Source organism: Parasteatoda tepidariorum, chromosome 8 (assembly GCF_982258835.1).
Source record: "Parasteatoda tepidariorum strain Cologne lab strain chromosome 8, Ptep-v5.0, whole genome shotgun sequence".
Classification (NCBI taxonomy): Eukaryota; Metazoa; Arthropoda; class Arachnida; order Araneae; family Theridiidae; genus Parasteatoda; species Parasteatoda tepidariorum.
This window is the reverse complement of record NC_141762.1, coordinates 76,662,104-76,677,818: the sequence shown is the minus strand read 5'-3', so window position 1 is coordinate 76,677,818 and position 15,715 is coordinate 76,662,104. Positions and strand designations below refer to the sequence as shown.

The following is a 15,715-nucleotide window of genomic DNA, read 5'->3' as shown; positions in this document are numbered from 1 at the left end:
TATGGTTCAAGATGCTGATGTTATGGTTCAATATGCTGATAACATGGTTCAACTTTGAACTGATTATAAAGTGAGTGCAAAATAAAGTCACTTACATCGAGTTTAAATAAACAAAATATAAACTGTAAAAGTTAAAAGCTTGTAGAGATAATATTATCATGTGAGAGAAATTAAGAAAAAAAGCACACAATAAGCTAATTTTTTTAAGAAAAAAATTCTAAAATGACGAGATACTGAGACGATGGAAGAAAAAGTTGTTAAACGGATTTGAAAACCTTTGAAGAAAAGAAAAAAAATTATAAGGCTCTCAGTTTCTATCTACTTTCGACTCTTTACTGAAATGTAAATAAAAGAACATAACTTCTCCATTCCTTTTCAACTTTTTAAACCTGACAACTCTAGATCGAATCCATGCATCTTCTTGATTTATTCATCCACGTGAACAAAGGAACTAAACACAAGAACTTTACGAACTAAAAGAATAAATAGTTGACGAGCAGCTCTAAGTCTTTCACCACTTTTGTTGATTTCCCGCTTCTAGTATAAATCAGCGTCGATTGCTTACGACGCGGCATTTCTTTTTTTCGTTATTTTTCTCTCAGTGGCATTTGCTTAAAGTTACTTGTTTGGTGTCATTAAACTCTTTCAAAAGCTTTAGGATTTTTTTTAAATTCTGAAAAATGGTGCTCAGTATCAAATGTTATTTAGACGGCCTAATGACGTTGCGTCAAATAGTTACTCTAAATCAAAAGATTGAATGACAAAGTATTAGTACTCTAGATAAGAAAAAAAAGTACTCATCATTTCTCAAGCTAAACAGTGATCAATTTCTGGCACTATTAATCTTTCCTTTCCAACCTTTAATAAATCCACAAATTAAATTTTTGTTAATATGATACAGTCTCAGAAGCGTCTCCTCTACATTGAGCTACATTATTGGTATCATGAATCATTATAAAAAAAATAAATCATTCATGCTGTTATGGAGGATTAATATTTTCTGACCTCAAATCCGAAAGATCCTGGGTTCCAATCCCGGACAAGGCATGAATGCTTTATCATTCTCTGTACTATTTGTACTTACTGTGGGAGCATATCCAACATGGTGCCACTGAGAAAGTGGTCAACACATCTGCCCAGCTGATATCTGAATGACGAGTGTTAACCGGGTGGGCATCGGAAAAAAATGCTATCATGTCTGATTTATTTCTTGCCGAAAATAAATCATTCATGCACCTTTCTCATTCTTGCATAATTCATGACAAGAATAAATTATTCATGCACCTTTCACATTGTTGCATAATTCATGACAAGAATAAATCATTCATGCACCTCTCACATTCTTGCATCATTATTCATGTCAAAAATAAATCATTCATGCACCTCTCACATTCTTGCATCATTATTCATGTCAAAAATAAATCACTCATGCTCCTTTCTCCTTGTATAATTCATACCAAAAATAAATCACTCATGCCCCTTTCTCCTTGTATCATTCATACCAAAAATAAATCACCCATGCACTTTTACCATTCTAGAATAATTCATGCCAAAAATAAATAATTCATGCATCTTTCAGAAATGTGATAATTCTACAGATTTAATTTTTGTTAATAATATAAAATTGTGCCACATTATTGGTATCTTGAAACATAAAAAACAAATCATTTAAAAGTACAAATTACATTTCATAGTACAAATTGCATTTCAAAGTACAAATTACATTTCAATTATAGATCTAAATATGTTCCAAGGTTTCAAAGCTCATCACCGATGATTATACGAAGTACTAACTACCAGAACCACTTTTACTCTTCAAAGGAGCCGTAGGTTTCCGTGGAATACCATTTGGGAAACATTGACATATAGCATATGGGGAAAAAACATAAACAGAAAATAAATGATTTCCGTTATTTCACGCGAATAAAAAAGTAAAAATCGTAAAAAAATGTACTAAGTAAAAATCGTTTTCCAAATTTTTATTTCCGTTTTTTTTATCCTTGAAAAAGTAAAAGCAAAACTTTTACCTTAAGAGATAAAAACATTAAAAGGTAAAAAGAAACAGGGAAATATTTCAATAGAAAGACAGAAAGTTGGTTACCTGGCTTATCATTGCAGTCGAAAAAGTCCATCAAGAAACTACAGAAGCCTTGATCCAATTTCCTGATTAGAAAATAAGAGTGTTCGATTTAGAAAATATATATATCTACTTCAAACGGGAATAAAGTAAACAATAAAAAGAGAAGTATATAAAAAAGTAATCAGCTAATCCAGGGATTCTAATAAGAACGAATTATCTCGTCTTTTTAGTTTTTTGAAAACAACCCTTCTAATTCGTGATAATTTAACCAACTTTGTGGGTTTATTTTCTGAAAATTATGTGGATCGGCTTTTTTTATATGAAAGATGAGTCTTATAAAAGACAAAAGTAAAGTACGAAACAAATTATTTCTCAAAAGATTCTCGGTGTTCTAAAAATGTTCGAAGATATAAAAACTCATGTTCAGAGAAGTATATAAAAAAGTAATAAGCTAATCCAGGGATTCTAATAAGAACGAATTATCTGGTCTTTTTAGTTTTTTGAAAAAAACCCTTCTAATTCGTGATAATTTAACCAACTTTGTGGGTTTATTTTCTGAAAATTATGTGGATCGGCTTTTTTTATATGAAAGATGAGTCTTATAAAAGACAAAAGTAAAGTACGAAACAAATTATTTCTCAAAAGATTCTCGGTGTTCTAAAAATGTTCGAAGATATAAAAACTCATGTTCAGAGAAGTATATAAAAAAGTAATCAGCTAATCCAGGGATTCTAATAAGAACGAATTATCTCGTCTTTTTAGTTTTTTGAAAAAAACCCTTCTAATTCGTGATAATTTAACCAACTTTGTGGGTTTATTTTCTGAAAATTATGTGGATCGGCTTTTTTTATATGAAAGATGAGTCTTATAAAAGACAAAAGTAAAGTACGAAACAAATTATTTCTCAAAAGATTCTCGGTGTTCTAAAAATGTTCGAAGATATAAAAACTCATGTTCAGAGAAGTATATAAAAAAGTAATCAGCTAATCCAGGGATTCTAATAAGAACGAATTATCTCGTCTTTTTAGTTTTTTGAAAAAAACCCTTCTAATTCGTGATAATTTAACCAACTTTGTGGGTTTATTTTCTGAAAATTATGTGGATCGGCTTTTTTTATATGAAAGATGAGTCTTATAAAAGACAAAAGTAAAGTACGAAACAAATTATTTCTCAAAAGATTCTCGGTGTTCTAAAAATGTTCGAAGATATAAAAACTCATGTTCAGAGAAGTATATAAAAAAGTAATAAGCTAATCCAGGGATTCTAATAAGAACGAATTATCTCGTCTTTTTAGTTTTTTGAAAAAAACCTTCCAATTCGTGATAATTTAACCAACTTTGTGGGTTTATTTTCTGAAAATTATGTGGATCGGTTTTTAATGAAAGAAGAGTCTTATAAAAAACAAAAGTAAAGTACGAAACAAATTATTTCTCAAAAGTTTCTCGGTGTTCTAAAAATGTTCGAAGATAAGAAAAATCATGAAAAAAACGGAAAGAGATAGAAAAATAAGGTTTACTACATTATGTCTTAGGAAGCTATAGATTTATTCTTACTAAGTTTTAAAAGTTGCTAAACTTGTTAAAAGACGTCGCTACTGATTGAGAAAAAACAATGAAACAATGTTTCTTACAGCATGTAAGGCTACTGTTGATTTTGTCTCGTTATTTTGAATATATTTCAGCTGAAGTATTTGACTGAGTATTTTCTTATGTTTGAATCAACTTTAACTAATATATTTATTTCGATATTAGTTAATTTGGAATTCAATTCAACTGAAATATTTATCATGGGCATCTAAAAACTTTGTGTTCAGATTACACTATCTTATTAATGTAAGTGGTGGGTATTTTTAAACTTTGTTTCATAAATTTCAAGGATAGAGCGTTCGCCTTCTAGTGTGGTGAACCGGGTTCGAATCCCAGTCGATACGAATTCCGCATCCGGCTTGCACCGACTACAGTGCTGACGTGCAATATCCTCAGTGGCAGACGGATCATGGGTTAGAGTCCCTTTGCCGTCAGGCTAAACGTGGGAGGCTCTCGTGGTCTTCTTCTCCATGTAACGTAAATGCGGGTTAGTTCCATCAAGAAGTCCTCCACGAAGGCAAATTTCTCCCAATTCTCGATCCAGGAGTTCCCTTGTCTTCAGGATTGGGTTCAAAATTGCAAGGCTACTGAGTTAAACATTAGAACTCGTAAACTCATTGAATTGGGTCGCCTGTTCAACGACGGTTATAAAATAAAATATAAAATTAGTGCCATCTGTTGAAAAACGTAGTAACTGAATTTGAAACTGAGAAAAAATTAAACCTAGCTTTAAATTCAGTTCAGATCGCAGGAAACAGTACATTTCTATTTCTACCTATTTTTTATTTAACCGTTTTTTTCTTTCGCGATAGTCCTTTTGAGAATATTTATCATCCACAAACAGATCGCTGTTCAAAGAGTGAGCATTTTCTCTATCAGCAAATAATTTGTCCTTTCGGTAAATTGCCGCCGGAAATCAAAAGATTGTTTTTAAGGTCCTGGCTGGTAGAATCATATTTTACTTTTGGAGCCTCCGATATCAAATGCTATCTTTCAAAGTAACCATCGAAAGAAATTTAAGGTGTATTAGCAAACAAAACATCCTTTCAAAAGCTTTTTGCCGTCAACAACGTGATTTATTTATGAACAATACTTATAAGCTCTTGACTAGCCTGAAAGCTTAGGCCTTTCCACATCATAGAAACTAAACTGTTACAACTCCAGTTTTCACAATGTCCTCCTATATTTCGCTAAATTAATTCCGTACCTGATTAGCTTTCTATGAAATCGTTTTCGTAGAGACCATAAATGGTTGTTCTTCAACCATAAACATACCATGAATTGCTGTTTTTATGGATTAAAATAAAAAAGTCGGGCAATCAATATTAAATTCTAGTTTAAATCAAAATCAAAGCAAAATCCGAGTACCGTACCTTCTGCGAATCTATCTTTGTCTTTAGTGTCTTTCAAAATGTTAATCATATAACACAGTGCCTAAAGATGATTACATAACAATTGTGCTATATTTACAGTTTTATAAAATGTGACCATATTCAACGGAAGATGGACACAGGATGTGCGACATAAATGTCCCTGTTTATTGAAAGCCCGAATTGCAACAATCTTGCAGGATCATCTTCCACTCTCATCATATGCTACGTCATTGTTGTGGTCAACAGGACAAACTTTGATCGCGGCATACAACAAGTTGTAAAAGACGTTCAAATTTTTCGTGATTAAATGTAAGGAATGAGGTGTAATTTGGATTACACATTCAAAAATTACTTGCTCTTATGTAAATCATTTATTTAATAAAAATTTCCTGTAACACAACGAAAATCTTGTAAAATAATTCAACATTTTACAACTTAAAAACAAAACGAAAGTAAGTAACTACCTTAGCATTTATACGGTGACTGCAATCTACATTGCTGCAATGAAGAATCCGTTAAGTAATTAAGCTTCAAACTACATTTCAAAGAGCTTTAACTTTCAAAATCCACAAAATTTCAAATTGTAACGTTATTAATTGCTGGTATTGACTGCGTTGAATACAAGAAATCCTTTATTTAAACATTTTGAAAAAATATTGATTATATTTAAGAGGAGTCTTCCAAATAAGAACATCGCTAACAATATGAATCAACGGGTTCACAAAAGGGTGTAGTCATAAATAACGTAATAATTTACACACATTTAAAAAGATATATACATAGAACGAAGTGTGAAAACTTAAATTGAAGTTAAGGAATATGCTTCAAAGTATTTAATCAATATGTAACATTTACAACAGATATCAATAAGTTAATAATATCTATATTTAGCAATCAATCAATTCAACTTTATTCTTTCTTTTTACAAATTTTAATAATTTTCGTGTTATTAACATAATTACTTGGAATTTTTTGTGTTGCTGAAGTTATCAAAGTGTTCTATAATCATCACCCTTAATATGAATTTCACGAATCCTAATTAAACTATGCACATAGAGTAAGCAAAACGCAAAATAGAGTAAGAAAGGACAAATGAAACTAACTCAGACAATTGAAAAATTGTTTACCGTGGCGTGTCTTGAGAAATATTACTAAATGGACTTTAAAAAAAACAGTATGTTAAATGAATAAAATTTCTACAAATGTAGTTCAATATAATTGCCCATCCTATACTTTAAACAATTCCAAAACATTCTAGTTAATGGTTAGAACGATAAACATTAACTATGAATTTTATGCTAGATATATATCTGTTGTGTATGAAAATAGTCAATTGTTTGACATTTAAAAAGTTTTAATTACGAATCTTGATTTCCTTCTTCTCTTCGGACAATTATACAAAAAATTGTGCCATTTCTTATTGAAAAATAAATTTGCTGCAAATTTAAATATATAACATAATAATATAATGTGTTTACTATATTTTTCTAAAGAAAATTAGTTGACTGATTTATTAGATATCATGGAACATTTTAAATTGTTTAAAATGTGCGAAAATAGTTCGAAATTAATAAAAAATAGTTTGAAACAAAAACCTTATTTTACATGGAAAGATTATTTATGAGTAAAGTTCGTGAGAGATAAATTTATAGTTTGATGTTTGTCCGGTTTTAAACTTTAATGCAAAATGATTTGGCAGTATATTTTAATGTACTTTCTAATTCTCTAAGTTGTTTTTTGTTTGTTGTTTGTTTGATTTCTGTTATTCGGTTATTTCTCACAAGTATTAACTCTTTAAGAATGATGGTGACCTAGTAAGGAAACTGACTTTTGGAAAGTTGACAATTGAAAGTTGAAAAAGGAGGAGACAAAACATGAGATGGATTGATTCTATAGAAAAAAGATCTTAAAACCATGGGCATCAACAGATGGATAAACTTAGCGTCGATAACGACTTGTTGAGACTGCTCTGGCCTGTAATAGACTGTCAAGCTGATGGAAAAATGTCAGCTTCGGTTAATTTACTTATTTCAATTTTCGTCTTAACACAGAAACATACCCCAAAATTTATATTTTTACAAAACAATATTCTAATATCCAAAATAATCAGGAAAAGCATCACCCCCTACTGACATCATATTGCGAGGAAGAGCAAAATCTGATTTTGACCCCCTATACTGTAAACTCTGGCTACGCCACTGATTGTTTATGCAGCAGATGGATTGGAATCATTTAAAACCATTTTTACGAAGAAACATAAAACCAAATGCATTTCGATCCCACTTCACAAGAAACTGGTTTTCGATAGTTTTAATTTTTCATTCTTTCTTATTGAGTTTGAAAACTTTTGACTTCAATTAAAATATTAATTTCCAACACAAATATGCATAGATTTTACTGCATTTTTAGAGAAGTTGGATATATATATACATAAAGATGGTGATTATGGATCTTTTTGTATAAATTAATGCTCAAGAAAGTCTGACATCGAAATCTTAACTTTTAACTTGAATTCTACACCCTTAAATTCTGAATTTCAATTAAAAACAAAAATCTAAACACACTTTCGGGAGTAACCCTATCTGAACACTAAGCAGTATTTTAAAGCTATGTTTTTCCAAATGTCTACATTTCTCCGATGCCATTCCTAAAGAGTTCTTTCTAAAAGTCTTCAGATATTCCCTAGTGGATCAAAATAAAAAAGTTTTAGAATCGAAGGTTATAACTTTCTTTTGGCGGGAGGAAGTGGAGGGTGCTTAAAAGGAATCTTGGGAGGTTTGTGGAGACCTCACGTGCACTGAATGTTCCATCTATCAGACGAAGTCTCAAGAGCACCCAACGAGCCGTGTATGAGTTATTCGGCTACTGATCGCAACCTCCCTTCAGTATTCTTCCGCCAACTTTCGCCAGGATATATCCTATTTCGAACCAACAACTCAACTCGATCTAAATATAGAGACAGCTTTTGGAGAAGAGTATTATTATGGAAATTCTTCTTTTCTGTCGAATCATTAAAAAATTCTAATCTGGTTATGCAGATAATGAAAAACGCTATATTTTTTTATAATTTAACTCTTATTGACGATAAATGTAATTTTACCTTTGCAAAAATACTTACCACAACGTGTCAAATCGAAGAACTTAGTGAAAGAAACCAAGTGGAGCCAAGTAACAGTAACTGGTTCAAAAATTGATCCCGTTACTGTTTAAGAAATTGAACCGTTACTTTCAGTGTGCCTAGGAAGTATTTAAAAAGTCCTCTCTCCTCAGAAACTTCTTCCAAGAGTATGTTTCAAAGCGCGGTGAAATAGCAGCACTTTCCGACCAAACTTATACAGTGCCCCGATGCGTTAATAAGCTAAACTACTAACAGGACCAAAGTGCTTATCGTTTATTATTTACTTTTAATTGAATTTGAGCGATACTCTATAATATGTTATTATTAGTTTCATTTTAATTTCATGAAATGTTCAGATTTTTTTTCTTTAAAAGAGGCCGAGTTCTAATAAAGACAAAGCTTGTACATTTTTCTTTGCATCTAAAATAAATGACGATTTGGTTTTAATATTTAAATTTCTCTCCACTTTTTGTTCTTAAATTTATATCTATGTTGAGTAGAAGAAATATTTATATGTTTGACATACAACAAACAATAAACAATTTAACTATAAAATTTTTTCTTTTTAAAGTTTTCTACATTAATTCGACGAGAATAAACTAATATTTGATTAGTTATTTCTTTTTTTCCGCTTATAGTAAAATTTTTCATGAAACAGAGCTAAAAGAGAATATAAAGTTAAAAGAAATAAACAAAAATGTGATAGAGTATCTAAATTATAAATTATAGAATGCCTAAATACAGCGTGTACTAACTGTTTCCTAATTAGTGAAGCTAGAGGACTCTGCTATGAAAAGAATAGGGGAATGCGTTGTGATGACATCAAAATTATCGTTCATTAAGTTCTTCTACTCTCTGTATGCAATTTAGTTTTAATTAAAAATAGCATTTACAGGAGCTTTTAAAACACTTAACAATGTTCTTAGCATTTAGCAAACATCACTGAATTTTTGCTAGCTTACAGAATAAGCAAAAACAATGCCCTATTTTATTTAGTTTTAAATTATACCCACGTTTGACACCCTAAAAATTAATATGACTTACTTATTGCATCAGATATGACATCACTTTTTAATTTAAGAGTATGGAGTTCAAACTCTTAATCACTCCTCTAAAAAAAGTTTTTTATCATATTTTCCATATTGCAGTCAAATTTTTAGAAGGTACAAAATTTTTAATCTTCGAAATTTTTAACATGCTAATTCTCAGAATACAAGTTTCGGTTTCTTGAGTCGTAACCTAAATTATCACGTAATACTAATTTATTAACTACGATCTTTTTAATGACGTAATTTATTTCTCATCTTATAATTTGATCAAAAATTCAGGTAATATTTTTTTCTAATTTTGTGCTCTGTGCTTCCTTGCATTTAGTATGTTTTGTTTCAAGATGAATTTATTTTCTGGAAGATCATAATTTATATGGCAACCAAGAAAGTGCGCAAATTGCGCTCTAAACATTGTGAATGGGATTTCTAAACATTGCGAATGGGTGCACAACATTTAACTCCACAAAAAAAAAAAAAGCATTCCCCAGCTCGACCAAGCAAAGTGAAAGTGATTGTTTTAAATTATTCACATACATAGCCATATTAAGTATCTTACAAAATAGTATTTAGTACACAATGTATATAATATAGCATCGTTTTAAAAATTTAACTTTAAGGATACCTTAAATCACCCGTCAGGCTAAATTTGTTAGACCATATTTTCCAGATTGTTGACACATTTTTAGAATGTCTAAAATTTGCAATCGATGAAAATTAAATTGTATTTTTTCTCAAGAAGTATATTTTTGCGTATGAGTCCATAAGCTAAATTATCTTTTGTGCTAATTAATTAGCATATTAAAGTCCTACTCCATGAACTTTTAAAATCGTATCTTATTTCGCTAATATGCCACCATTTCCTCAAAAAATATTCACGAACTTCATTTGCTTTTTTGCACACTGTATATCTTTTTATTAAGAGTAAGTTAATTCTTAAATTTGAAAAATAAATTTTTATCCGAGAAATGTTAAGCAAAAAATGATGCTTCATTTGATTAATTTATTTTTAAATATACATCTAGCATCTTAGAAAATAGTATCATGTACTCATTGTATCATACACGTCATCACTTTTAAATTTAACCTTCGCTCTTCTAAATTATCGTCCGAGTTACGTATTAAAATTTTACCAAAAAAAAAATAGATCTCATCATTTGATATTGTTTTAGTTCGCAATTTTCCTATCATTTGATTGAAAAATTTTCAAAGATTTGTATTTTCAATTTCACTGTTTACCGCAAAATCAATTTTTATTGGTGCATGCTACAAAACGAAAAAAAAAACAACTGATGTACTGTAATTTTATTTGTTATAATTATCTTAAAATCACTGAATCACTGTAAGTAAATATATATTACTGTAGAAATTATTGTATAGTACTTTACTGAAAAAATGGATTTTACGGATGATGTACTCAAATGCCGGAACTATATACCCTAATTTGATAGGAAATTTTTTACAGTGTATCTCTACTCATTAAATATAAGTAAATTCTTAAACCTTTAAATTGATTTTTTTCTCAAAAATAATAAGTTATATCGCACGCGAGTGGTCAAAAAAAAAACATTATACGCTCTAAATTTGGGCAAATTATGAATGAAGTGAGACATTTGAAACCACTAAACATTTACTAGTTTATAGGATAATCAAAATGATTCATTTTGTTTATTTATTCTTTATATATATCTAGTATCTTAAAAATAGTATAAAGTACACATTGCATTATAAATAACATAATTTAATAAATTTAACCTTTGCTGTTGTAAATTATCGTATGTGCTGATTAATTTACGCATTGAAATTTTACCCTGAGAGCATCATATCATTTGATGTTGTCTTAATTCGCAATTTTTTTATCATTTGCTTAAAAAGCATTCAAAAAGTTTTTTTTTTTAAATTCACATTTTTTCTATCATTTAAACAAAAAAAAATTCAGGGAGTAACAATTTTTTTCTTCGCAATTTTTCTATCATTTGATTAAAAAGTATTCAAATCGTTGTATTTTTCCGCACTTTACCTTTTCTCATTAAATATGTGTTAATTTTTAAATTTTAAAATTTATTTCTTCTACCGAAAATGATAATTTATATAGCACACGAGCGGGTGAACAAATAACGTACACTCTAAATATGACAAATAGGAATGAAGTGTAACATTTGACACCACGAAACATTCACTGTTTTATAGGATAAACAAAAACAATATTTCATTTGATTTATTCCCTCTACTATCCCCACATCTGGCATTTTGAAAAATAGTATCAAGTTTACATTGTATCATACATTACATCGCTTTTTGACATATTTACACCCAACAATATCTGTTCCACAGCACAATGTCAATGCTTTGGGCTGTGTTCCAAATTGATTATTGCGCATTTTCGGTTCAGGCGAAAGTTATGTATAAATTTCACTGCCCGAGCTACATCCGGGATATTCTCCCGTTTTTGCGAAATCATTTATCCGGAAAACATTGAATTTCTTAACCTTACATCCCTAATGACTGAGTTTGAATCGTTTGAGAAATGAAGTCAAATATAGAAAGTTGAAGACTTTGAAATTTTGGCTTTTGGCCATTTATCGATATATTTGGTTTGTTCTTCTTTGACGTTGGCGAAAATATTATTTGAAAGTTTATATTTACTAATTGAAATCAAAGGATGAAAACTTTGATAAATCCTTTTGAATAAAGAAGTTAAAATACCTTAGCTTTCGTTATTTAAGGTAGAGTAGTTATTTCAACTTTGTTTGCAGTTCGTAAAAAAAGTTTTTTATTTAAAAAACTTCATAAGAAAAGAAGAGAAAGAAGAAAAGTCTAAGAAAATTCTACAACTTGAAGAATACGAACTAATTGGGTATAATATGAAAAAAACACAACTACTTCGATTTAGTAGGAACAACATATGACGCAATGCTAAACGAATGGAATTTAGTTGTTGTTTATTTAGTTATTGTTATTAGTAGTTGTTGTTATTTGTTTTAGTTGTTGTTGTTTATTTAGTTGTATTTAGTTTCAATAACTTTTCTTTATAATGCAATAAAATCTGGCGAGCAGCTATTTAAACGATTGAACACTTCGTTTGTTTATTTGTGGCTTGAAGTTAAGCTCGCAGAAAATGCCGTTCATGGGATAAATTTAGTAGGAACAACACAACCTGTGACGTAGGCTATATTACACCCAATTGGCCAAACTTCCAGGATTTTTTTTAGATTTTTTTAAAATCCTAAAGAAGTAGCTAAAAATGTAAAGAAAGTTCTGCAATTGGAAAGATACATGCTAATTGACCAAATTTGCACGTTTTTCTTTAAAGTGCCATTTTTTTCTTCTGTCTTCACTTAGAAATTGCAGCATTTAGCGATAAAAAAAATAATCCGGCATTCTATAGAATGCCTAGGCATTGTATATAATGCCTAAAACTAGCCGGCAATTCTATAGAATGCCAAATGAGAAACCTACAAAGCATAAAATCTTCTGTGGCCATGCTAGTAAAGGTGTTGAAATAGAAATTTTGTGCAATATTTGTTTAAAAACTGAAAATAATTTTGACTTAAATGTGAATTTTTTATACGAAAATTTTGTTTCCCTAAATAAGAAAGGCATAAATTATGTTTTGTACAACTTTCATTTTTCCTTACGCATTTTGAATACATTTTTTTTAATGACACTCTCATTATTTTTTCAGAATAAAATTTTTATTTTTGAGAAATGCGCCTCATTTACATGATAACCTCATCTGGACGTTTTTTTCATACTTAGCCTAAATAGCATTTGTCATTCTATAGAATGCCTAGGTTTCATATACAATGCCTAGGGAAAGTATCTAATACTTCTCATATTTCATACCTTGCCTAAAAACATCCGGCTTCATATACAATGTCTAGGCATGTTATAGAATGCCGCCGCTTCATACTTTGCCGGTAACATATATATAAAATTATTAATTGTCAACTTCTTTAAATTGTTCAGTATTATATTACCTTGTGCACATAAACTTTCGGGCCCCATCCTTAGTAACTAACAAATCAAACGCACTTCAGTACTGCAGTAAAAACGCACTTTTATACAAAACCCCTCTATTTCCACTTTTACCTCAATTTGCTCTTTTAGTTTCACTTTTTGCAATTTGGCAATCTTGTTACGAAAATATTTTAAATCATTCTTGAAAAATTTCCCGTTCATGTAAGTTCATATGAATTCAGTACTCGCTTTACAGATTTAATTTAATGTTTTATTCTGTTTTATCCTTATATTTTACTTTGTGTTTTTACGTGATATTTTTACTTAATGTGTTCTATTTTATTTGTTGCAATTTAAAAAAAAAAATTAGTGCTTTTCACATTATTATTGTATTGATATATTTTGCTTTGGCTTGGTACAATATTAGAAAGCACTCCTTTTTGCAGATATAATCGTGTGAGCTGATGAAAAGATTATATCTTCTATTTTTTATAATTTTTCCCCTTTTTTTCGGATTTGATTTTTCGGTTTCTTGTTATTTTTATTATTATTTTTCTTTCCCCCCTTTTTTTTCATTGTTCTGTATTTTTCCCATGTTTTCTCTACATTTTGAGCTTTATATATATATATATATATATATATATATATATATATATATATATATATATATATATATATATATATATATATATATATAGAAACATCTGGCTAATAAGTGAGATACCGCTTTTTAATTACGTTTATCCTAAGCTTAATAAGGAAATACCATAAAAATTTCCAACCTATAGTTTTTATTATCAATCAAAATATAAATTAGCAAAAACAATTTTCTGTAACTAGAAATAGATTAAAGCCCCCCCCCCAGCTTCAGAGAGCAGGATACCAGTTTATCTGCGAAAAAAAGTCGACCCAGGCGGACTGATTACCACATAGCCACTAACATGCAGTTAGTCACAAATTATTGAGCCTTTGCTTCCCGGTTAATTGGCGTATAATGGGAAGCTGTGCGAATGTTTGCTTTACTTAAGGGATAAACAAATACTTTATTGCTAAGAAATAGTTTTATAACTATAATTGTATTATAGTGAGCCGTGCTGGCTCAAGGGATAGAGCGTTTGCTTTCCGATGAGGTAAACCGGTTTCGAACCCCAGCGATTTCTGGTCAATACGAATTCTGGCCAGCACCGACCACAGTGCTGATATAAATTATTCTCATGATAATGTTGTTGTTGTTCATTTACGTCCCACTAGAGCTGTACAATGGGCTATTGACGACGGTCTGGGAAACATCCCTGAGGATGATTCGAAGACATGCCAGTCAAGCACTCGAAGTCGAGCACTTTACGGTAGAACAGTTTAACGAGGGCTAATACTCTCGGTCTCTATGCAGGCTGATCCAAGTGGTCACCCACCCCCACACTGACCGTAGCCAGTGATGCTTGACTTCGGTGATCTGCTGGGAACCGTGTCTTAACGATCAGTCCACTGCGGGACTTTCGTGATAATATAATAGACGGATCATGAGTTAGAGTCCTCTTGCCGCCAGGCTAACAGTGGGAGGTTTTCTGTATTTTACTCCCCAAGTAAAAATATATGCATTGTGGTACAATGGAAACCATCCCTAAATTGTTTGAAATAGATTCTTTTAAATTTGAATCTGTAGAAAAATTTACTTATCTAGGATCCGAAATAAACTATCAAAATGACATTAATCCTGAAATCAGAAAAAGAATAATCGCCGCCAATCGCTGCTTCTATGGTTTAGGATTATTATTGAAATCTCACTTTATAAAAAGAAAGACGAAGATTTTAATTTGTAGAGTATTAATCAAGTCAGTTTTGACTTATGCTTCAGAGACATGGACTTTAACGAAAAGGGAAGAGAAGTTATATTAGCAACCTTCGAAAGGAAGGTCCTACGAACCATCTTTATTGCTATCCTCGATAACAACAACTGGAGAAAAAGATTTAATTTTGAAATATATAAGATCTTTGATAGTGATGATAGCATTAAATCTATTAAACTAAGTAGAATGAGATGGGCAGGGCATGTAGTGAGAATGAGCCCAGAACGAGCAGCTTTAAGAGTCTTTAATGCAACCCCCTCCAATAAAAGGCCAAGAGGAAGGCCCAAAAAGAGATGGAAAGACTGTGGATGAGGATTTTGCCATCCTAAAAGTAAAGAACTGGAAATCACTTGTTGGGAGAAGGGCAGAATGGGAAAAGCTTCTGAGGAAGCTCCAGGCTCACAAAGGACTGTCATGCCAGTGCTGATGATTACTCTCCAAGTAACGCAAATGCTGGTTAGTTTTTACACGGCTACGGAGTTGAACATTGGTAATCGTAAACCCAAAATTGGATCAACTGTTCATTGATGGTTATAAAATAAAAATGTACTGTAGTATTTTATGCTGAAGGCAACCAAATATGTCTGTATCATATGTTTTGATTAATGAATCATACCTTGCTCTTTTCTGGTTAATAGTGCGCTGATATTAAAGCGAACCATATTTAGACTATTGTCTTTTTATGTTATACCTATAAATATGTAA

The 15,715-nt window shown here is 30.6% G+C and overlaps 1 long non-coding RNA gene across 1 annotated transcript in view; it reads right to left on the bottom strand.

Annotated features, from left to right (window-relative positions):
- LOC139425584 (uncharacterized) overlaps positions 1-15,715 on the bottom strand; it is a 112,554-nt gene that overhangs the window by 33,084 nt on the left and 63,755 nt on the right. The window contains exon 2 of the long non-coding RNA XR_011636787.2: positions 2,102-2,163. This is a non-coding gene — a long non-coding RNA (uncharacterized LOC139425584). The remainder of the gene's footprint in view (positions 1-2,101; positions 2,164-15,715) is intronic.